The 24,559-nt window shown below is 38.7% G+C and overlaps 1 protein-coding gene across 2 annotated transcripts in view; it reads right to left on the bottom strand.

The window, feature by feature from the left end:
* Positions 1 to 24,559, bottom strand: part of fut8b (fucosyltransferase 8b (alpha (1,6) fucosyltransferase)) — a 451,073-nt gene that overhangs the window by 293,391 nt on the left and 133,123 nt on the right. Inside the window, exon 1 of one of the 2 annotated variants that reach the window (XM_055149122.1) lies at positions 12,072 to 12,107. The exons of the other annotated variant lie outside the window; for it this stretch is intronic. The gene's annotated coding sequence lies outside the window, so the exon portion shown is untranslated. Of the gene's footprint in view, positions 1 to 12,071; positions 12,108 to 24,559 lie in introns of those variants that run through there. 2 annotated transcript variants of the gene reach the window in all.

The following is a 24,559-nucleotide window of genomic DNA, read 5'->3' as shown; positions in this document are numbered from 1 at the left end:
CCTCGCACACCCCGGATACTCGCAGGGTTACTGTGACTGTGTATTCTTCTAATGTGGAAATATTGATGTCAGTATCAGGACAGGAGGTATTAGGTACTTCAAGGTGCAGTATCTGACTTCCATTGTCTTAAATATGACGAAAACAGAACTACTTCATTTTAAAAGGTCCATAAGGAATAGAAAAAAAACCCAGAATGGATAGAAATAAAATGAAATGAGATAAAAGATAATAAAACAAAATAACTTATTATATTTCAGATCATTATATATATATACATTTCTTAAAACCAGACCATGCATACAGGCATTGTGTCCTTGGGCAAGACACTACCACCCACTTTGCCTATTCACATTTCATTTGAGGTAGTAGTAGTAGTAGTAGTAGTAGTAGTAGTAGTAGTAGTAGTAAACAAAAGGCTATCAAACCTGTAGTACTCAGGCTGATAGTACACCCAATGTAAAAGTAAAATATCTCATTAAGAAGTTGCCGATACGATACATACATCGATACATACGCCGCGATATGATACGCTTTTCGGTACAGTGCACTTTCGATACGATATATTTCAAATTGATTCGATACGGTTCAGTGAAAAACAAAGGCTAAATTATGGCTGTGATACTAAAAGTCTTAATCAAAGCACTAAGCTCGTGCCAAGTTAATATGCAAACACACCCATTATACTCATTAAAACTAAAAATGTTAACACAAAATAATTCAGTAAAATATACCTAGAAATACTCTTCACAATATATCGATGCAGCAATATCGATTTTGTATCATCAAATTAAACGATGTGATATATCAATATTTCAATATTTTTGTGCACCCTACTTCTCAGCCCACTTTTCTTGTATTTCCTGTATTTTTCTAGCCCGATTCATGCACCAGAATGTTCCATGATGTCCAAGTAATTGCCGCAACAACAGCAAACAAAGAAGGGTGAACATGTCTGTTAATGATCATTGTGGTTTCTGCGAGGTGAACTTGTGAACTAAAGGGACAATAAAAAATGCAAAGTTTGTATTTGACAGAGGAAGTCCAAAGGAGGGTAGCGTATGCAGTCTGTTATCGCAACTCAGGTTGGTTCAGCTCTTTGCTGATTGGCTGGTTCTTGTAAACTGTCTAGTTTATTCTGATTCCTGACTTAGTCCTCGTCCGATTCCGGGTCCAACACATGCGGCTGAACGCGCCGTATCGCCATGATGAATAAAAGTTTATTCCTACCGCTATTAAGGCGCACGTCTGTCTCCCCTCCCTCCCTGAGAAGGGCGGAGGAAGGGCGGCTCACTCAGAGCCTACGTCACGTTTGGAGGGCGGAGCCTGTGCTTTCTCAGGACGGGCGGGGGGAGGAGCAATAGTTGTTCATTCACAGTTCTTGGTCTGTGACTGCCTCCAAGAAATGAGTAAGATTTCATAACTATTGTGTAATGGATGTTTCAAAATCCAAATTGTGCTTGTTTATGTGCAGAAGAAACAATGTGAAAAGAGTTATTTTGGATGAGATGGGCATTTTAAATCTGCACCGTCATATCCATCTCGAGTTCGCCCTGATGAAGGCTGAAGCGCCGAAAACGCATTGGTGTTATTTTAACTTTATCTGCCTTATGGTATTAAAGGCTTTTAATTTTTTTTTGTTTTTGTACTTTTTGAGCGCCTCAGTTTTTTCTACTTTGTATTAAATCATAGTTCTTTCTTAGTTCTTACAATCCCTCAGTGGTCCAGGTAGGTTCCATAGTGGTCCATGGGTGTATACTAGTCTGTGTCATCTTAAACTTGTTCTGATGCAGCTCAAAATCATTCTAAAACTACTCAGGAAAGGTTCATTTCTGTCCTGGGAATTGAAACGTGCTCTAATTTCGACACCGGCTTTAATTTGTGATATTTCTGACAACCAAACCTCAAGTATTTTCTCCTCCACGTGTTCCAAAAATGTAGTTAAAATCTATAAAAGGCTCCAGAGGCAAAGCAATAACCAAACTGTGATGAGAATTTATTTTTGAATTTAAGTCGTGTTTTTGGGAGAGCAGAGATGTCTGGGTAACTGATATTGGCACAACACCGGGACAGCTCCAAATCCTCGGTCTTTGTGCGGGCGAGCCACACCTGGACTCATGAAAGAGCCCAATTAAACGAGTCTAATGTGGTTTTGTGGCGAGTCTTTTGTGGCGCTTGAATAATGTTTAGAAAAGGGAAAATTGGGAGAGGATGTGAGTGTCCAGTGGTGATACAGACGTGGTGACAAAAATAATAATGGTGCAACGGTGAAGGGCTGAAAAATACTGGAACAGAATTATGCTGAGAGATATTTTACATTTACATTGGGAGAAGTATCAGGCTGAATACTACAGGTTTGGTAATGTTTGTGTACTGCTACTACTGCTACTACTGCTACTACTGCTACTACTGTTACTGCTGTACTACTACTGCTAATACTACTACTACTGCTACTACTACTCCTACTACTACTACTACTGCTACTACTACTACTACTACTAGTACGGCTACTGTTACTGCTACTACTGCTCGTACTACTACTACTGCTACTGCTGCTACTACTACTACTACTGCTACTACTACTACTACTGCTACTACTACTACTACTACTGTACTACTGCTACTACTACTGCTACTACTGCTACTGATCATACTACTACTGCTGCTACTGCTGATACTGCTACTGCTACGACTACTGCTACTACTACCACTAACCCACAACTACTGCTACTACTACTACTACTATCACTACCTACTACTACTACTACTACTACTACTACTACTACTACTACTACTACTACTACTACTACTACTACTACCACTACTTAACTACTACTACTACCCTACTACTACTACTACTACTACTACTACTACTACTACTACCTACTACTACTACTACTACTACTACTACTACTACTACTACTACTACTACTACTACTACTACTACTACTACTACTACTACTACTACTACTACTACTACTACTACTACTACTACTACTACTACTACTACTACTACTACTACTACTACTACTACTACTACTACTACTACTACTACTACTACTACTACTACTACTACTACTACTACTACTACTACTACTACTACTACTACTACTACTACTACTACTACTACTACTGCTACTGCTGCTACTACTACTACTGTAACTGCTGCTACTACTACTACTACTGCTACTGATCATACTACTACTGCTGCTACTGCTGATACTGCTACTGCTACGACTACTGCTACTACTACCACTAACCCACAACTACTACTACTACTACTACTACTACTACTACCACTACCCTACTACTACTACTACTACTACTACTACTACTACTACTACTACTACTACTACTACTACTACTACTACTACTACTACTACTACTACTACTACTACTACTACTACTACTACTACTACTACTACTACTACTACTACTACTACCCCTACTACTACTACTACTACTACTACTACTACTACTACTACTACTACTACTACTACTACTACTACTACTACTACTACTACTACTACTACTACTACTACTACTACTACTACTACTACTACTACTACTACTACTACTACTACTACTACTACTACTACTACTACTACTACTACTACTACTACTACTACTACTACTACTACTACTAACTACTACTACTGATGCTATACCACTAGGCTCCAACTATTACTACTACTACTACTACTACTACTATCACTACCACTAGTCCACAAGTACTACTCTTATTAATGGGCTACAACTACTACTAGTTTATTTCTGCTACAATTACTACCACTATTACCACCACAGCACCACTCCTACTACTACAACTACAACTACAACTACTAAAACTAGTTGCTATTAATATTACTACTACAACCTGCTACCGTCACTACTACTTGATACTATTGTGAAGTGTCCAGAAACGCAAGGGAAGCAGACGAGATTCGGGCGAGTAATTAAAGTCAAAATAAATATTATTCAAAACGTTAAATTAGTTTCAACTTGGAAGATGGAGATATTTTGGCAATTAGCAATCTAAATATGCCATCTCTGTACGAGCACCAAGCCTCTCCAACAATTACAAGATAACAAAATTAGCGTTAACTCTCTTGTCTAAATCTGCGCAGTATTTCACAGCTGTTTCCTTATCGAAACTCCAGTAAAAATTTGAGTTTTCAATAAGAAATCAGACAAAACATGACAATTCTGCTTTTGTGTGTTTCCAGTAGATTCTTTAGGCGCTCATATTACTTTTTATTTTTTCTGATTTGTGTTATAATGTCATTTTCTCATCACAAACAGACCTGGAGCTGTGTTTCGTTTCATTTATTTCAACTTTTTCAACTTTGTGATGACATGTAATAATACAGGAAGTGCTCCACTGTGTTTTTAAACTCCAGACATTGAATTATTTCAGCTTTGGGATTTCCAATCTCTACAAAACTAAAGGTAAAGACAGCTCTTAACTTGAAAACGACACAGCATCAGTGGTGGATTAAAGACTTAAAAGTACAGATACAAAGGCAAAAGATTACTCAAATAAAAATAAAAGTATCACATGAAAATCTACTTAAATCAAACTACTGAAGTACTTGTTTAAAGGTAAAAAGTAAAAGTATTTTGCAGGGATTTTTTGAACAAATAACGCATTAAATGTACCGATTTTGATAAAGAATTAAGCTGATTTTAAGGGATTCAATTGGTTTCTTAAATTGTATAGCTGTTGCGTGTTTTTGTGTACTTGCTTTTCTCAAAATTGGGATGGAAATTGTGCTAAAATGTGCTAAAAATAAGTCTAAGCCATTTCAGCAAGTCTCAAACTAAAAAGAACAATTACAGCATGAAATGTACTGATTTTGAAAATGAATTTTGCGGATTTTGAGTGATTTATTTGGATTCTAAAATTTTATAGCTGTTTTGTGTTTTGTGTACTTGGTTTGTTCAAAGTTCGGACGTAAACTCAAATTAAATGTGCCAAAAATAAGTTTCAGCCATTTCAACAGGTCTCAAACTATAAAGAAAAGTACTTTTTACTTTTCAGTCCAGCTCTAAAATAGCCTGATTCATCAGACGGTTTCACTTTGTGGAAACCGTCTGACCTCGCAGCATTAGAATTCATTCGCTTGACGGTAAGTGGGTACTTTTTTTCATTTAACCAATCACTGCTATTTGGTCGTGACATATGTAATGCGCCTCTAACGAGTAGGGCAGAGTATCATTAAGAAGTTCCCGATACGATACATATCTCGATACAGTGTGATTGGATATGATATATTTCAAATTGATTTGATACGGTTCAATTAAAAATAAAGGCTAAATCAAGTCTGTGATACTAAAAGTTTCTGTTAAACCAAGACTAAAATCGAGACTGTATCATCACATTAAACGATACAATATATCAATATTTTTATATTTTGGCACATCCCTACTAACGGGGCTAACTGATATATTAAGCTTTTCCCAAATCCCATAGGGAAAAGAGCAATAACCTCTTCCCCCTTGATAAAATTCACCAAACATTCTCTTTGTTCCAACTTTAAATCCTCGATCTCGGGAATTGTTGCCAACACAGAATGTATGTCTCTTCTCTGATTCGCTGAACTCGCACTTCCGGGGTTTTTGCTGTATTCCGATTCCTGACCTAGTCGCTGGAGAGAAATGAAATTGAACGGAGGCACTAGGTGGTGCCAGCCTGGTTAGCTCAAAGTTGGGACATAAACTCAAATTAAATGTGCTAAAAAATAAGTTTCAGCCATTTCAGCAGATCTCAAACTATAAAGAAACGTACTTTTTACTTTTCAGTCCAGCTCTAAAATGCAAATGTAAATGTAAACTCTTAAATGTAGTGAAGCAAAAGTAAAAAGTATTCGTAATGTAAGTACAGACACCTAAACATTTTACTTAAATATTATACTTTTACTTATGTACTTTATTACCTTCCACCATTGCACATTATAAGCTGAAACAGAGCATTTTAAGATCTGTAGATGTAAACAAACTAATAATAAAGTTACTCAAACGTGTGTAAATGAAACAAAACTCAACTCCCGGTCTGTTTTTGAGTAAGCAGCAACATTACAACATGACGTGAAGCTCCCAAGAATCCATTTTGTGCAATACAGGACCTTTAAATTGATCTGACTCATCCTTATGCTAATTTTGTTATCAGTATTGTCAGCGTTTTCAGCAGCCATCCATTATGTTTGAATAGAAACCGCACAGAACGCCACCGCTAGCCAAACTCAATTAGCGTTGTTTTGACATAAGCTACGGTACTCTCGCTACGGCGGGGTTAGCGTAGCAGCGTATATAGCCGTTTTCGTTTGTTGTTTTTGTGCTTTTGAGCTTGTTTTTCTTTTTACGAGAACTGTCAAAGTATATCTGTATTAGCCTGCCAGGTATAAGACGAGGTGTTAATTAGCTATGACCTAGTTTGAGCAAATGAGGATGTTGTACATTTCAATTAGCGACGAGAGATTCCGACCGCGTTTGCACACTTTCAAAGTCATCCAAGAAACGAAGAAAATAGAAAAATGCATTCATCTATTTGAATTTTCAAGTTGTGCCACGAAATGTCTTATTTATACAATTTCTTTTGCCTTCAGGTGTTCAAATGTTCACTTTTCTAGACGTCCCAGCGGTGGAAAGTCATGAAGTAAAAGTAGAAAAGTTCTGTACTTCTCTATAATTTACTTAAAGGTGCATTGTGTAACTTTTCTGGTGGAAGGTCTGTCCAATGTTTTCTCCATGGTCAGGTTACTCCATAGATGCTTTCTTAGAGCTCAAAATCTGTGCAAAAACTTGTACTTTTTACTCTTTAAGAACATTTTTAAACAGGTAAGTAGATTTTTTCATGTGATTACTTTTACTTGAAGGCGCTTCGAGTCGGTCTTGAAGGTATTTTGACTCGGTCTTGTCTCGGTCTTGAGGTCTGACACTTGATGAGTGATAAAATGAAGATAGATTTATAAAAAAACATTGATATATATGTGCTAAAATAACTGTAAAATACAAATAAATGTCAAAAATTACAAAGATGGTTTTGGTCTTGATGGGAAGTGTTCTCGGTCTTGTCTCGGTCTCAACCTTTAAAAGTCTTGGTCTTGTCTCAGTCTTGACCCTCAGAGGTCTTGGTCTTGTGCTGGTCTCGGACTGGTCTTGGTCTCAGTTGGTGCGGTCTTGACTACAACACTTCAGATCTGAACTGTAATATAGAGTACTTCTGTAACCTGCTGGTCTCTCTTGATGATAATTACATTTAATATATACAGTGGAACATTATAATCAAAGCAATAACGTTTCCATGGAGACAGGCCGTTGATGGACGTTCCAAGCATGGGAGAAAAAGAGTTAAAATGTCAAAAAAGGAAGGATATTATGAACAATCTGCTTTATGGAGCTTTCTATCATGTTATAATGTTCTCAGGTTTTAGATGTCTTCCATGCATGTTTGAGTAATCTAGCGATCTCTCCCAAGCCCTATTCAAACCCTCTTTACGCACAGTAATTCTCCATAAATATACAAAACATGATCCAAAAGTGTGTGCGACAACTTCACAAACCTGATGCGATGTGCAGTAGTTTCATTAGCGGGACGTACGTGGATTGTGATGTGAAGCGTTCAGCAGGGGGAGTGACTTGGTGCGGAGAGCAAAGGGAATCGGCTCAGAGCGTCAAAGAGACAAGACCGAGTCAAAGCGCCTTCAAGACCGAGACAAAACCGTTAAAGCACCTTCAAGACAGAGTTCAAACGCCTTCAAGACTGAGACAAGACTGAGTCCAAGTGCCTTCAAGACCAAGACGAGACCAAATCAAAGCGCCTTCAAGACCGAGACAAAACCAAGTCCAAGCACCTTCAAGACCAATACAAGACCGAGACAAGACCGAGTCCAAGTGCCTTCAAGACTGAGTCAAAGCGCCTTCAAGACCGAGACAAGACCGAGTCCAAGTGCCTTCAAGACTGGGTCAAAGCGCCTTCAAGACCGAGACAAGACCGAGTTCAAGTGCCTTCAAGACCGAGACAAGACCGAGTCCAAGCACCTTCAAGACTGAGACAAAACCGAGACAAGACCGAGTCAAAGCACCTTCAAGACCGAGACAAGACCGAGTTAAAGCGCCTTCAAGACCGAGACGAGACCGAGATAAGACCGAGTCCAAGTGCCTTCAAGACTGAGTCAAAGCGCCTTCAAGACCGAGACAAGACCGAGTCCAAGTGCCTTCAAGACTGGGTCAAAGCGCCTTCAAGACCGAGACAAGACCGAGTCCAAGTGCCTTCAAGACCGAGACAAGACCGAGTCCAAGTGCCTTCAAGACCAAGACAAGACCGAGTCCAAGCACCTTCAAGACTGAGACAAAACCGAGACAAGACCGAGTCAAAGCACCTTCAAGACCGAGACAAGACCGAGATAAGACTGAGTCCAAGTGCCTTCAAGACCGAGACAAGACCGAGTTAAAGCGCCTTCAAGACCGAGACAAGACCGAGTTAAAGCGCCTTCAAGACCGAGACAAGACCGAGTCCAAACACTGTCGAGTCCGAGACAAAACCATGACCCCAAAAAATGGTTCTGAAACCGGTTTCGAGACCAAGACCAGTCTCGAGTACTACAACACTACAGCTCTGTGGAACGTCACCTCTATTCACAGAAGGAATTACTGTATTTTTGAGCAACAGAAACACGCATAACGAATAAAACCTATATGGATATGTTTAATGTCGTACCATAGCGGACATTCCATCAGAAAAGTTGCGCAGTGCAGCTTTAAAACCGCTGTAGTAGCTAAATAAACCATTCTCTTTTGTCTGCAGAGGTGTGTTCACATTAGCAGTCTGGGCTGGGGCTTTTCCCTGACAGGCTCGGAGCAAAGACCCTTGTGGGGCAGCTATGTGGACTGCCGGTAATGGGTCCCTGGAGGCGCAAGAATGTTTGGCAAACCATTTCAACCTTTGGCAATTGAACTAGCAACCTTGCGTTAAAACCTCGCCGTCACCTCACATCGCTCACGGCAACAAAGGACTGAGAACCCGTTGTCAAGGTTACGCGAGGTTAGAATCACAGTACAGGAGGCTTGTTATCTGCCCACGTGAAACGGTTTTATTCCCGTTTCTATGACAGTCGCACGGTTTCGTTTTAAGCTCTTATATCATAAATCATGCTTTGTTATGTTTTTTTTTTTTAAAGGGACCATATTAATCTATTTTCTGATCTATGTTATAAGGTAGTTTCCTCGTCACAAACAGACCTGGAGTTGTGTTTTGTTTCATTCACACGCTTTTTTAACCCTGTGTATTTAGGCCGAGTTCTTCTCTCAAATGGAAAACACTGTGGTCCACCTTGTGATGTCATGCGGTGATACAGGAATTGCTCTCAACTGTGTTTTTAATCTCCAAACACCTTCATTAGAACCATTAGGAGGATTTTGATTATGTAAAAAAAAATCATGATCACGATTATTTTCGTCAATATTGAAATCACGATTATTCGAAGGATTATTTTTTTAGTTACACAATGCATTTATACAGGATTTCTCTCTTTAATAAAAACCCAAAATGTTATTGATAAGTTACGCAAAACTTTCAAATTGAAAATAAATATAAACTACAAATACAAACTTTACAGCAGTTTTTGCGATTAAAAAAATAAAATAAACATAAATCTATCCAAAATAAACTATATATTCAGCTGTTCTACAATCTCTATATTTAAAAAAATACAATAAATATACATATTTCTGTAAAAAATATCCTCAAATAAACTTTGTTACTCGATTATATGAGTTTGGAGATTGTTTGACACAAATCGAGATTCTGATCGAAATTCGATTCCTTGCACAGCCTTAATTTCAGCCCTGAATTTGCCAATCTCTTCTGAACTAAAGGTAAAAGGAGATGTTCACTTGAAAACTACCACTTCATGACATCACAAGGTGGAACAGAGCATTCTGAGCTTTGGAAATATAAACAGATTAATAATAAATGGTTACTCAAAAATGTGCAAATGAAGCAAAACACAACTCCAGGTCTGTTTTTGATGAAGGAAGAACATGGCTTAAAAACACAGTGGAGCACTTCCTGTATTACCACATGACATCACAAGGTGGAGAAGTGTTTTCCATTTCAGAGAAAAACTCAGGGTTTGTGTGTTAAACATGTGTGAATGAATCAAAACACAACTCCAGCTCTGTTTGTGATGAGGAAACATAACAAAGATCAGAAAATAACGTAGTACGGCCCTTTAAACTAAAACAACTTATTTATGGAAAGCAAGTGTCTTTAATTTGCGGCCTTGGCACGCTAAGTGCAGCTAAATGAAAAAAAATATAAAAAAATGAATATATAAAATAAAATATAAAAACTCAAGGTTTTGGATGATGAATCAACAACAAATCACATCAAGGCTAAAAGCTACAGACGGTGGAAAATGATGTCTTAATATAACCACAGAGGTGCATTTACATGACCAGTAAATATGAGAAAACCAAGACCGAGAGTGGAGTTTTGGTGTGTGTTTAATCTGATTATCAAAAAGCCTGTGTCCAAATGTTCACACTATTCCCTACTTCGGGCTTTATTTAATGGTCACGCCATTTTTAGTGGTGTCCAAATGTCTAGTGAGTGAAAAAGTAGTGCACTTAAAATTTCCCACAATGCACCTTGAGGTATGCTGTGTTCTGCTGAATGTCGGTAGTGGATAAATCCGAGTCAGTTCTCCAGACATCCGTTGTAAATTCGTTCCTTTGCAACAGTCGGGAAATCTGGATGCCCGAGAAAGTTTAATGTTTTTTTTTTTTTAGCTTATTTAGTTAATATCAGCGATCAATTATGGCAGTTTGACTATTACATGTTCCATCCATCCGACTCGGTCTTCTCCGAACTAGCCCGAGTTTGTGTTTCGGAACAACCCTTCGAATGTAGACGAAGACATACATTCTGTGTTGGCAACGATTCCCGAGATCGAGGATTCAAAGAGAATGTTTGGTGAATTTTATCAAGAGGGAAAGACGTTATTGCCCTTCTTCCTACGGGATTTGGCGCATTACATACGTCATGACCGAATAACAGCGATTGGTTAAATAAAAAAAAAAGTACCCGCCTACCAACGAGCGAACGAATCCTCATGCTGCGAGGTCAGACGGTTTCCACAAATTGAAACCGGCTGATGAATCAGGCTGAAGTGTTGCTACTCTGACAATGAAAAAAAAAAATGTTGAAGTAGTGGGACGCTTGAAAAATAATGTTTATGCCACTACTCCGACAATTAGGAGTCAATGTCTAAATAGTGGAATGTCGGAAAAGCAACATATAACATTTCAGTCGGTGGCTTTTTAAATTTTTTTTTTTTGCTCATGGTCATTTTCAAGATCGGTTTTCTGTATTTTCGCAAAAACAAATAGCAATATATTCCTCTTTTTACTGTTAGTGGGGATAATTTCTTATATAAAACTGAGACAAATCACTGGTTTTGGATAAATCTGGATAAATTTGGACACATGGCTCAAAACTTGGACTGTCCCAAGTAAAATACGGAAAACTGGTCACCCTAATTGTAACTTTTCTGGCAATATCTCCATTTTGCATTGCCTGGAATATTCCACAGTAGAGCATTAAACATATTCTGTTTCATTTTTGTCTTTACCTTAGTCTGCAGTTTTTCTTTTTACATGATTTTCTTCGTCAAAGGTTTGAAACGACGTAATCTGATAACTCCACAAATCAGAAAATGACCAGATTTTTAGTAAGCATGCAAAGGTAAAGCTACTAAATAATAACTCATACTTGCATTTTTATATTTTTTTTCTTGGATTTCTTCGCTGTGCCTTTCCCGCGGACAAACAGCTTCATTTGCGGCGCGGGGTGAGCGAGCCGGCGCGGTAAATATGTATGTTTTGGACAGTGAACGCGTCTTGGGGCAGAGCAGAGGTGTGCGCGGCGGAGATGCTGGCCGCGAGTTATACTAGGTGTGTGGAATGTAAACGAAGGCACTGCAGCACACGGGGGCCCGCTGGGACACGCCTAACCCCCTTCCCCCGGCTCCCGCTCGCACTGTCCGGCATCAAAACCCCACATGCTACTCACAATGCATCAGCCCGAGCGACGTCACCTGCGAGGCTAATGGTCGGGACGAAAGAGGATGTGCGTGTTAATGATGGGGAACTTGAACTTTAACAGCCACATCAAATCGATAACATCTGCAGCCTTTTACCATCTAAAAACACACAGCAGAAATCAAAGGTTTACTGTCTAAAGCAGACATGGGTCGCCTTGTCACAATCTGCATGTAGGTCGAAATATTAAGACGTTTTGTAATTATTTTATTGACTGTTTTGTTCCAATATTGCTGGTTCAATTGAATGTTGAAAAGAAAAAGAAATGGGCTAGATTTAATGTCCAAATAGGCGACTTATGGATCCTTTTATTGGTTCAGTTACTGTTCTAAATCGTTTAAAAATTGAGTACCGTACTTAGGCTGTTTAGGCGCTCTGGATTATAAGGTGCACTGTCATTAAATGGTCTATTTTCGAACTAACTTTTTTCAAAAATAAACCGCACCGGACTTTAAACGAAACACACCAGTTGGATGGGTCAGTGGGACTTTTGTTTGTCGTGTTCACGGTGACTCTGGGCTTTGTTCAGTTGTGGCGTGTAGGGAGGTGTGTCTGGGACCGCTGGATTGTCGGCGTGTTCGCAGTGACTCAGTTGTTCAGTCGTGTCTAGAAGTGGCACACTGCGCTCGCTTTTTCGGTTCGTTCCTCCGTTCCGTTCCTCGTCGGCGTGGAGTGACGAGTGTGGCTGCGGGTGTGTTTAGCTGCGCGGTCGCTGTCTGCTCCGTGTGTGTTTGTTGGCTTTGTAGTTTACTGAAGTCGTGCTGGGACACCCGAGTGGATTCGTGTATGGGGCGCTCTGCCTTGCGGGGCACGTGGATGTTTTCTGATAGGGTTAGAGGCTTAAGAGCGCATCTAATAGCCCAGAAAATACAGTAATACTAACACGATCGCTCATTCAACAATAAAATATCCTCATTAATGTTCAATAATGGTCAAATCCACCTTTATTTTGTGATTTATAAATAATATCTATTGACTTGGGTTGCAAAGGTTTGAGACTTTTAAAATATGGGTGCCCAGAAAAAAAAAAAAAGTTTGGGAATCACTGGGTTAGACTCCTGTAATGTCCTGCTCACTGGGCTCTCCAAACGAGCTGTGAGAAGCTCCAGTACATCCAGAACGCTGCAGCTCTGGTCTTGACTCGAACCGGGAAGTACGAGCACATAAGTCCTGTGCTCAGGTCTCTGCACTGGCTCCTGCGGCTCAGAGAAGAGACTTTAAAGCGCCGCTGTTTGTGTAAAAGTCTCTCTTTGACACGTTAGTGCCATATGAACCATCTCGCACTCTGAGGAGCTCAGGGACCGGCCTCCTGCTGGTGCCCGGAGTCACGACTAAACACGGGGAGTCAGCGTTTCAGATTCACGCAGCTAAAACCTGGAACAGTCTTCATGAAGATGTGAGACAGACTCGACTTTGACTCTGTTTAAATCCAAGCTCAAAACGGTTCTGTTTAGCTGCATATTGAATTCATTCTGCTCTCTTCTCTCTAATTCATGTAATTAATGTCTCTCTCTCTTTAATTTTATGATGATTATTTATGTTTTGATTTGATTTGTTGTGAATTTTAATGTATTTCTTATTCTGTAAAGCACTTTGAATTACTTTGTGTACAAATTGTGCTATACAAATAAACTTGCCTTGCCTCGCCATGGGGAATACCAGTGATTTATGTTTTGATTCGATACCAAGTAATACAATGGCAGGAATCGTGATAATGTTCTGACACTGATACGGAGTTTGGGCCCTTGTTTGCACTGTCCGACATCACAACACATGCTCCCCGACAACAGGATACTACCCACAATGCATCGCTGCTAGCAACGTTATCTACAAGTCTAATGAACGCAGTAAAATAGGATGTACGCTCGTGTTAGGAAATACCAGTGCTTTTTGTTTGAATACAATACCAATAACAATAGTTTTGTATTAAAATCCTGTACTATAAAGATGTTTAGCTCCACCCCATCTTAAACCAATGCACAAATTATAAATATATGTGGAGATAAACTCATACACACAATGTTTTTTTTTTTTTAAACTGCAAATTTTATGGTGACATTTTAAGTTTTGTTTTGTTTTGGGGTTTTTTTTGCCAGAGGATTGATACTTTTCTATACTATTTGGTATTAATCCGTTCAATAAATGTATGACTCTGTGAGTGTCATGTTACTGTAACCATAGTCATGCAGCTAAAAGTTATCTCTGTGGAAAATGCAAAACCAAAATGTAAATGTATTATGGAAAACAGGAACGTATTTTTGTTTATTCAAATGCTTATTGTGTTGGTTATGGAGTTTGAATAAGCAAACCAGGTAGAATGGAGACATTATATCTGTGGTAAATGGTAATCGACATTTAACTTTAGGATAAACTATAAAGTAAGTGGAGCATATCTATGGTGTATGTCAGGCGCAAAAGGGAAAGTTGGAAAGGTGTAAGGGCTAGGGCCAAAAGAATAGGGCACGGCTCTCTGGGACGTGGTTTACACTGAAACAAATCACTGTATCACCGTATCGGAAACGATTTGCATCCAGACACGTCGTTTCTGTGTCCACAATCAAAGCCTTCCCTATCCACACAACTTTGACACATTTGTTTACATTTTACAGAAACGAAACTTAAAACCACATGGCTAATTTGCATAAACTAAGCACTCAAAAAGACGGCTCGCTCCTTGTGCGCTGATGCGGTTCAGCTTCTGTCAGAAGTGGAATATGAGTGTTCTTTCTGTGACAGAGGGGTGTTCTGCCGATGGTGAGTCTGTTCTGTGCAAGTCGTTCTAGCTACACTTTTTCCGGTTTGTCTCTGGTTTATTTGAACTGTTTTTCGCAATAGCGTCACATGACCTAGCGAATCAGGAAGATGTAAGTCAAAGTGACGTGGTCCAATAAGGATGCAACTAGAGCTCCTACGTCAGCGTATCAACGTTTTCAGACGTCCACACAGTGCAGGATCAGAATGAATGAATTTGTGGGAGCTGACAACACCAGTTCGTTCCGCCACTGGAGCCGTTTTCCATCGGATTAGTGTGGATGAACACAACATCCACTATGAAAATGACTAAAATACGTACTAGTGTGGATAGGACCTAAGAAAATGAAATATACATAATATTTACAAACACAAATATATACAAAAAGAAGTTCGTGCTGTCGTGTGTACCTACAATGATACTAAACTGTCCATAATACTTTTAGCTGTGACAAACTAAAACACCACTTTAAACAGAGTGAACTCCTGTTTTGTACTATAGATTTCATTCAACAGTTTTTGACATTGGGGCTGATCACTTAATAAAGCAGCTGTGAAACTGAAGAAGGGCTTGACTTGAAGCGTCACATTATGGTGTCATTTAAACACACATTTGGGAGCTTCAAAAGAACTGCAGTGCGGATCTCTTTCTGCTTTCTCTTTCTTTGGACCCAGCACACGGTCACAACTTTTTTTTTGGATGTGTATGTCTCTATCTACCAGAACAGCGTACAAAAGACATCACGATATCAGGGTAATGTACTATTGAGGTAGGGTAATCATAAACTGTTTATATATAAATGGACACTAGCTGCTGGCTCCATCGACTCTCCAGTTGATGTTGTATTGAAAAAGCGTCCCCCTTCTCTCTGTAACTACTGCCAGAGGTGGGACCAAGTCATCATTTTGCAAGTCTCAAGTAAGTCTCAAGTCTTTGACCTCAAGTCCAAGTCAAGTCCCAAATCAAATACAGGGAAGTCCAAGTCGAGTCTCAAGTCACCGGCTCATAAGTCCAAGTCATCTGCTTTGAGACATTTCAAGTCTTTAAACCAAAGTACAAAATATAGCTTAGATTTTTGCAATTTTTATAAATTTTAAACTAAATGGTTCTTAAAAGTAATAGTATATTTATATGTGAGTATTTATAGAGTATATAAGAGTTGTAGAAATGCATTTTTTTTCCTTTTTAAATGTCTTGACAAGATCTTTATTCGTCATCTTCATTACAGTTAGAATAGAAAGAATTCAGATTTAAAAGTGCTTCTCAAGTCTTCTCAAGTCATTGACCTTCAAGTCCAAGTCGAGTCCCAAGTCTTAGTCCATTTTATCAAGTCAAGTCTCAAGTCCTAAAAACAGCGACTCGAGTCCAAGTCACGATTTGCAAGTCCCCACTTCTGACTGCTGCTGTCAGACTCCTTATTTTAGTCTTAAAATGTTCGTATTAACCCGCCCTACATCATCCTGGTGCTTTTATTTCATTATTTTGTCCGTAAATAAATTCTTTTTCTAATATGAAACTTTGCTCCAAATTTGGTAGCTTCATTTTTTATCCAGTCTATGCATTAAACATTACATATTCCCATCCTGCTGAGTGGCTGGTTACTATTCACAAGTTTCATCTGACGGTTTATAGGCAATAACTATCCGCTATTCAAAATGTACATTATTTAGTTTTGAATTTTTAATCGCTAAGGCAACAGTCCTCATTTTTCATCACTCTGAAGCAGGGCTGAGAGATTAATTGGAACTGAATGGACGCAATTAGCAAATCGATGGCATAGGCTGCAATCTTTGAAGTAGCATAATTTCCTCTACAAACAACAAAACACCCTGTCTCGTAAGAACTCATAAAAACTGCTAACCCTGTAGTTTAGATCTGAACAAACACGCTCTGAAAGGTGATCCTTGTATTTGTTCGTCATTTTATATTTCGGTCTTTTTGTCAATCCCTCTGGACGTGTTTACAATGTGAACTTTGGACAGAATCCGATATTATAAAGCAGCGTTTCTCTCAAATTCCTCAGCTTAACTCTGAAATCCGTGGATAGCAAGATACGGGTCTCTTAAACGCTTCGGAATTCTCATCTTAATTATCATGCAACACATTATGAGCGTAACATTTGATTTGAATATTTTCAGTTCATAAACCAGCCGATTGGACAAGCTTGGATTATCCTTTTTCATTGGAATCACAAGTTTGAGCAAATATCAATTGCTTTAACTTGCGTGTTTATCCGTCCGAAAATGTCATCTTCAAAATTCAATTAAATTTGAAAACAAAACATTGTATTAGGCTTGCTGGTTTTGGCAATTTTGTCTCAATATTAAAATAAAACATAAAAGACTCAAGTGGTACTGAAACAAAGCACAAGTATTAAGTAGTAAGTCAAGGCAAGAAGATCCTGCCATAAAAATGGAACTAAAGATGTAACTTTTCTGTTTGGCGTCCACAACCTGCTCGTCTCCATGGAGATATTGCATCGCCTGGAATATTCCACAGTACAGCATTAGCATATCTATCTCAATATAATTTAAAGTGTACATGTGATGATACCGTCGGCTGCTGTATAGATATTTTTGGTATATTTTACTAAATTATTTTGTTAAAGCGATACAGTTTTGTTGCTTGTTTAAAGAAAGAAAGCTCTTTTATGCGACACATTTGACGTTTTCACTTTTTTGATGATTAAAATGTTTGTGTTTCATACTCACTTTGCACAAGAAGTGGTTTAACAAAGACTTTTAGTATCACAGTCACGATTTAGCCATTATTTTTTATTGAAGCGTATCGAATCGATTTGAAATATATCGTGTCAAATCAAAAGTGCACTGTATCGAGATATGCATCATATCGTGGACCTATGTATCGAGGTATGTATCGTATCGGCAACTTCTTAATGATACCCAGCCCTAGTGTTGTCACGAGACTGAAGGAATAGTCTAAGGCAGGGGTCTCCAACCTTTTTCCTTCGGTGAGCTACTTTTATAAAACGAAAATGCCAGAGAGCTACTAATTTTAGAGGTCACAAGAAATTTAGTATATATAAGAGCCACAGCAAACCTTAGATCAGGTACTATTAGATGCCTGTAAAATATAAACCATTATCCATTTATTAGTGTACAAAGTTAGGCATCAAAATGTCACATGTACAATGGTAAAAGGCATTTAATTAAACAAAGTTTAGTTATTCAGCACAATATGTGTAATTCAGAAATCCTTTGGCGAGCTACTTGGAAGGGGGTGAAGAGGTACCGGTAGCTCCCGAGCTACAGGTTGGAGACCCCTGGTTTAAGGAAAAGTCTTAAGGAAAAACTTAATACTGATTCCGATACCACAATGATGCAGCTATGTGGAAGGCTCGGCTCTTTAATATTCACAAGGGAACTGCTGGGGACACTGTAACTGCAGCAGATCTGCACTCACTGCAGACAATGTGGACAAGTTGGTTTTTCTGGCCAAAAATATGAAGATTGAGTAAAACTTCATGCTGGAACTGTTAGTGCTGTGTTTTACTTTTTGAAAAGCTTTGTTTACTGTTTACAAGGAATTCATTTTTTATAACATTTCATACATTTGTTGCTTATTTGAGAATATTTTATTTAACTTATCAGTATTACCAAGCAGCACTTTATTTTATTTTTCCGTTTGTATAAAGTTAAAACAAATTGTTGGTTAAATAAACACACAAATAAACAACAAGCACATGATTTTACATTTTTGCTCCCACACTGTACCGAAAATAAACCGAACTGTGACCTCAAAACCGAGGTACGTACCAAAACATGATTTTTGTGCACCGTTACACACCTAATGCTGTCTGATACCAGTGTCGGATCAATGTGTCCCTATCGATTAGTATCTGACAGAGGTGGGGATTTGCGAGTCGTGACTTGGACTTGACTTGATCAAATGGACTAAGATTGGGACTCGAATGGGACTCGACTTGGATTTGAAGGTCAGTGACTTGGAACTTGACTTGGACTCTCGGACTTGATGACTATGTCTTGAGAAGACTTGAGAAGCACTTTTAAATCTGAATTCTTTCTGTTCTGACCATGATGATTCACACTCTTGTCAAGACGTTTAAAAAGGAAACATTTACATTTCTACAACTCTTATATATAAACGCTCATATATTCATTACACTATGATGTTTTAAGTACAATTTAGTTTAAAATTCATATAAACTGAAAAAATCTCCGCTATATTTGGTACTTTTACTTTGGACTTGAAATGGACTTATGGGCCAGTGATTCAAGACTGGACTTGGACTTGCCTGTATTTAACTTGGGACTTGACTAGGACTTGAGGTCAAAGACTTGAGATTTGCAAAAACAACGACTTGGTCCCACCTCTGGTATCTGATTTCTGATATTGTGGCAACCGTGACAGAAAAGTCACCAGGCGGAGAAGCACCAAAAAAAAAAAAAAGCAATATAAATAGATATGTTTAATGTCATACTGTGGAACATTTCAGATAAAGCAACATCTCCAAGGACACAGGTGATGAACTTAACACACCGCGCCTTTAAATCAAACCTGAAATTGAAACTTGTTACTTGCAAAACAGACATTGCGTTTGCTAATATTACAATAACAATCCATCAAAGCGGGCAACCGTTTGAAAGCTAGCGTCTGCCATATTTCTTCGCCCCAGGGAAAGTTCGATGGTCTAATCCAATCTCACGACAAATGATCTGATTACGCACACCGCTGATTAACTGCTTCCTCAATACTTCGTGCACGACGCGCTTTTGCTACCCCTCCTTCCCCCCCTCTCTCGCTCCGTCTCTCTCTTTCTAAAACCGATGTCCGAGCGCAAACGTTAGCTCATGTGTCATTGACTTGATGCATAGTGCTGCGCTAGTGCATCGCCGCGGAAACGGGGACAAGATGGCTGAATCACCCATTAGGGCCAAATTAGACACATCCTTCCGCCATCGCCGAGAACCCCCCCCCGCGGCAAAACCACACACGAACTATCGCGCAAAAAGGAGAAAAAAAACATTAAAAAAAAAAAAAAAAACTCCGTCAAATTCTTCAAATAACATTAGTCGCCAACCACGCGAACGCCTAAGGAATTATAAATATCTTAAGTATGCCCTCACACCAGCCCAATTTGACAAATAAGGTTCGAATGAGGCGTCGTGTTGGGGAAACGCTACATCAATGTCAACGGGGTTTTTCTCGCCGGCCAGAGGGCATTGCTAATGGTCGCGACAAGGCACAAGATGAAAGCGAGTGGTGGGAGACAGAGAGGCCTGTGTGAAGGGGGGCTATTACCGAACAAAAAGAAGTACCAGAAGAGGAAAAAAAAAAAAAAAAACATGTTGTGATTACAGATGGTCTTTTGTTGGAGAGAGGCAGTATTCTGAGCTTTATGTGAATTTTTATGGTTGTTGGTTTTGGACTTTGGGCAGGCGAGCCACGGTAAAGTTGATTCACGCGGCGCAGTTCTCGGGCTGTCAGCGCTGAATGGGGGTAAATAGCTCGCTTTACGATAAGGGTAAACGATGAGGAAAACACACCGCAGTTCTGTATTCAGCGTCTTGACATATGTACATAAAGGAAAGTGCAGATTAAGGCCATATCGCCTGGTGCTTAAAGGTCATATATTACGCAAAATCGACTCTTGTGAGCTTCGAGCCGTGTTCAAATGTTGCTAAATCATCAAAAACAGACCTGGAGTTGTGTTTTGTTTCATTCACACGTTTGCGTAATCCTTTATTAATAGTCTGTCTTCTTCTCCAAAGCTCTAAGTGCTATTAACTTTGCAAATATAAGGTGGCCAGACCTACACCCTAATTTTGTCCAGTTATTTAATGCAATTGAAGTCGTGCAAGTCCAATGAAGAGCTTGAAATGGTACAAAGGTAAGCATTAAGGATGTAAATATCGTGACATCGTATCATCAAAGTTCTCACAATAATATCGTGGACCATCACAACATATCGTATTGCAAGTCTCTTTGTTTATATTAAGTATTGTTTATATTATGTTATGGTGCAGCAATGGCTAAAAAAATCAGGCAAGACAGAGGGAACTACATAGACCATGATCCTTTGCTCCATTTCAGTGCAGACTACAAGAAGAAACAACAGTTCTAAGCACTTTTAAGTCTTAGTTCTTTAGATTAGAAGTAGCATATTAATAGTTTTGTCAGCCTCCAAAAAATATCGCAATAAATATTGTACCGTAAGATTTGAATATTGTTACATCCCTAATCGTGAGCCTCCACATCACATCGTGAGCTTTCCCACGATATCGCAATAAATATCGTATCGTGAGACTTGGATATCGTTACACGTTAAGTACTGAACATCCAGAGGTTTAAAAAAAAAAAAGATAAAAGAACAAAACACAAGTCCAAGCTCTGCCAAAACTACCTCAGGAGAAAAGAACAAGATGGTAAAACTTGAAAACATGGAGTGTCCAGCAGCACAGTGTCCAGACTTAAACCCCATCGAGCTGGTTTGGGATGAACTGGACAGAAGAGTGAAAGACAAGAAACCTACAAGTGCCACACATTTATGGGAACTTCTGCAACAGACTTGGGAAGAACTTTCTGAAGAATATTTGATTTCTGTTTCTAAAAAGTGTGTGTTCAGTTGTTATATCTTTCAAAGGTGGACACATTCATGAATCAAAAGTTTTGAATATGTTTTGGTCAACAGTAAGCCGTAAAAGCTGGAAAAAGTGTGGTGTTCTAAAACTTTACCCAAGACAGTCCCGGTTTTGAGCCCTGCGTCCCCTGTCTCAGCAGATTTAAACAAAACCAATGATTTGTCACAGATTTATACAAGAAATGTCCGAGGTGTCCTTATTTTTGACCAATTTGATCCCTGCCAACAGTAAAAAGAGCCATAAATTCACTCTTTTGTTTAGGTAAAATACAGAAAAGCTGCTTCAAAATGACCACAACACAAAGAAAATGTGACTATACTGACTCAGATTAGTCATGAATGGGCCAATTACGTAACAATTTTCCTTAATTACGCGCTCGCCTCACAATTTTACTCTTACCAACCACCATAAACTGTGAGTGTCCCAGTTTATGATGCTGAAAATCTGGTCAGCCTCAGCAAACAAGTGGTGTAATATATCACAGTTAACTAGTAAAGTGTAACCAATGTGTAACTTTTCCAACACTGCTTATCTGAACAAGTAATAAAGCTAGAATAGTAGTTTTCATCTATATCAGACCAGATAATAACTTTAAAGCAGGAGTCTCCAACTATACCTTACAAGTAAATGAGTACAAAGGATTTCTGAATAATACGTATTGTAATAAATAACTCATATTTGATTAATTACAACTGTAAAGGTGTTGTGTCATGAACTTTGTGCACTTAATAAATGGATAATGGTTTAATGTTTTATTGGCATCTAAATGTACATCTAAGGCTTGTCCTCTTATATCGATCAATTTCTTGCAACTGCTAAAACGAGCAGCTCTCCGGCAATTTTAGTTTGTAAAGGAGCTCACTGGAAGCAAAAGGTTTCGAGATCCCTGCTTTAAAGGAACAGTATATACGGTGCGCACTCTTATATTGTTGTAATGCAGTGTTGCCCAAACTTTTTTCCAGCGGATCCATATTTTTAAAAGTCACAAACCTTTGCAACCCAAGACTATAGACATTATTCGTAAAATCAAAATTAACGAGGATATTTTTATTGCTGACTGAGTGAACAAGTAGGATTACTCAGTGGAAACAATGAAAAGCAGCAATAAAAGGATCCATAAGTCGCCTATTTGGACATTAAATGTAGCACAGTTCTTTTTCTTTTCAACATTCAACTGAACCAGAAATATTGGAACAAAATAGTCAATAACATAATTATATAAAACGATTATAAAATTTATACAAAAATGTCTTAATATTTAAACATTTTTTTAATGAGATAGGTGGACCTGTCTGGGTTTTTGTAGCGTGTGTTTCAGTCCGGGCTGCAGGAGGAGAGCGCAGCAGCAGATCAGGCGCAACATTCAGTCTGTTTCTGTGCTTTGTCTTCATTTTTGTGAGCACAGAAAATCCCAATTCACACTTTTATGTGGTAAAGTGAAAGGAATAAGCATAGAAGTACTGGCCCTGCTGAGGACAGAATATTCTGCCCGAAACGCTTATCCAGAATGATGATAAAGTCACAAATCAGAACTGTATATTGCAGAGCTCCATGCAGATCGTAACAAGGTGACACACAAAAAAAAAAATCTTGTGACCCAGTATTTGGGAAACAATACTGTAATGTATTACAATCGCAACTGGATTTGGGTTACCACAGCCTTTCACTAGAACTCTCCACTAGCAGGTTCTGGGGTTTAAGTAGTGACCATTCAGATTAGAGAGAAGCATTTTAAGTTTAGACCAACTGGATTTCAGCTTTGAAACTGGCAACCCAAATGAAAGACTTATGTGGCACTCATTCTGCTTTCTGATTGTTTAATTGTCTTAAAGAACAAAACACTAAATTATAACAAACATCTTGGCATTCATGTCCATTGTTAATGTTAGAATAAATCATTATTCTGGTTGTCATAAAGGGTAGGAATCGAATTTGGAAGGAGTTTGACTGGAAGGTCAAATTAAGATTCTTTAAAACCCCGCTGAAAACTTTTATTTCTAAATGTAGTGTTAGTGACAAATGTTGGAGGAAGTGTGGACTTGTGGGCGACCAGACTCACATATTTTGGGACTGCCCCAATATAAAACGTTTCTGGGTTGATGTTAAAGATGTTCTACAAAATATATTGGCTGTGGACCTGTTGATGGACCGAAAGATATTTTTGCTTGATATATTTCCTGAAGGTCTCTCTCTCATGATCAGTGCTTTCTGCTGCATCTTCTTCTGATGACTGCAAGAAAAATGATCCTCTATCTACTGGCTGAAACCTGAAATACCAAACACTGATCAGTGGATATCAAAAATCAGACAAGTTTATACAATGGAACGGCTTAACTACAGCTCAAGGTGCCAACTTTTGAAAAGAAATGGAGCCCAATTATTGACTTTTACAAATAAGACACGTATGCCCTAATATGCCTTATTTTTTATGTTTTTTTAAATATTTATTTTTATTTGTTTTTGCAATTTTTTTCTCTCTTTTCTTCTTCTAGAGGGGGGAAGAGGGGGAAAAAAAAATTTGAATATATAAGTTGCGTGAAGGCCCGGTCTCAGGACACTGTTGATGCAAATTGATTTGTGGCAATAAAAGTTTAAAAAAAAAAAAAAAATCATTATTATATAATCATTAGAATTTATCTCACTAAAAGCTGTATTTGATTTGAACATATCTACCTCGTATCTGTGGACACCGTCAAGTCATGTTTATATCATTTAAAATCTAAATCTTACACACAGCTCCTTTAATCGTAACCACGGCATTGAAATCGGCACTGAGCCTTTTTCTTGGTTTCAAAATTGAGTTTGAAGTTTTAGCATCCACAAAAAACAACTAGCTACTCTACTCGGCCACTGTACCGCCTGCATCCTGCCAAACAGAAAAAAATCATGCCGAATCAATTTTGCCAACAACCAGTTCCAAATCCTCTTGCAGTAGCTTGTACCAGTGTTTGTACCACAGGCGTACAGCAGAGTGTGGGCCCATAATGGATGCTCGTGCTGCTCAAATGGCTGTGGATTGATAAACAAGTGTCCTACGTGAGGTCCAGTGGGTCCCCAACAACCCCACTTAGTCTCAGGGGTGAA

Source organism: Boleophthalmus pectinirostris, unplaced genomic scaffold, assembly GCF_026225935.1.
Source record: "Boleophthalmus pectinirostris isolate CB_2022bp ecotype Guang Dong unplaced genomic scaffold, ASM2622593v1 HiC_scaffold_13, whole genome shotgun sequence".
Classification (NCBI taxonomy): domain Eukaryota; kingdom Metazoa; phylum Chordata; class Actinopteri; order Gobiiformes; family Gobiidae; genus Boleophthalmus; species Boleophthalmus pectinirostris.
This window is presented reverse-complemented; position numbering and strand designations above follow the sequence as displayed.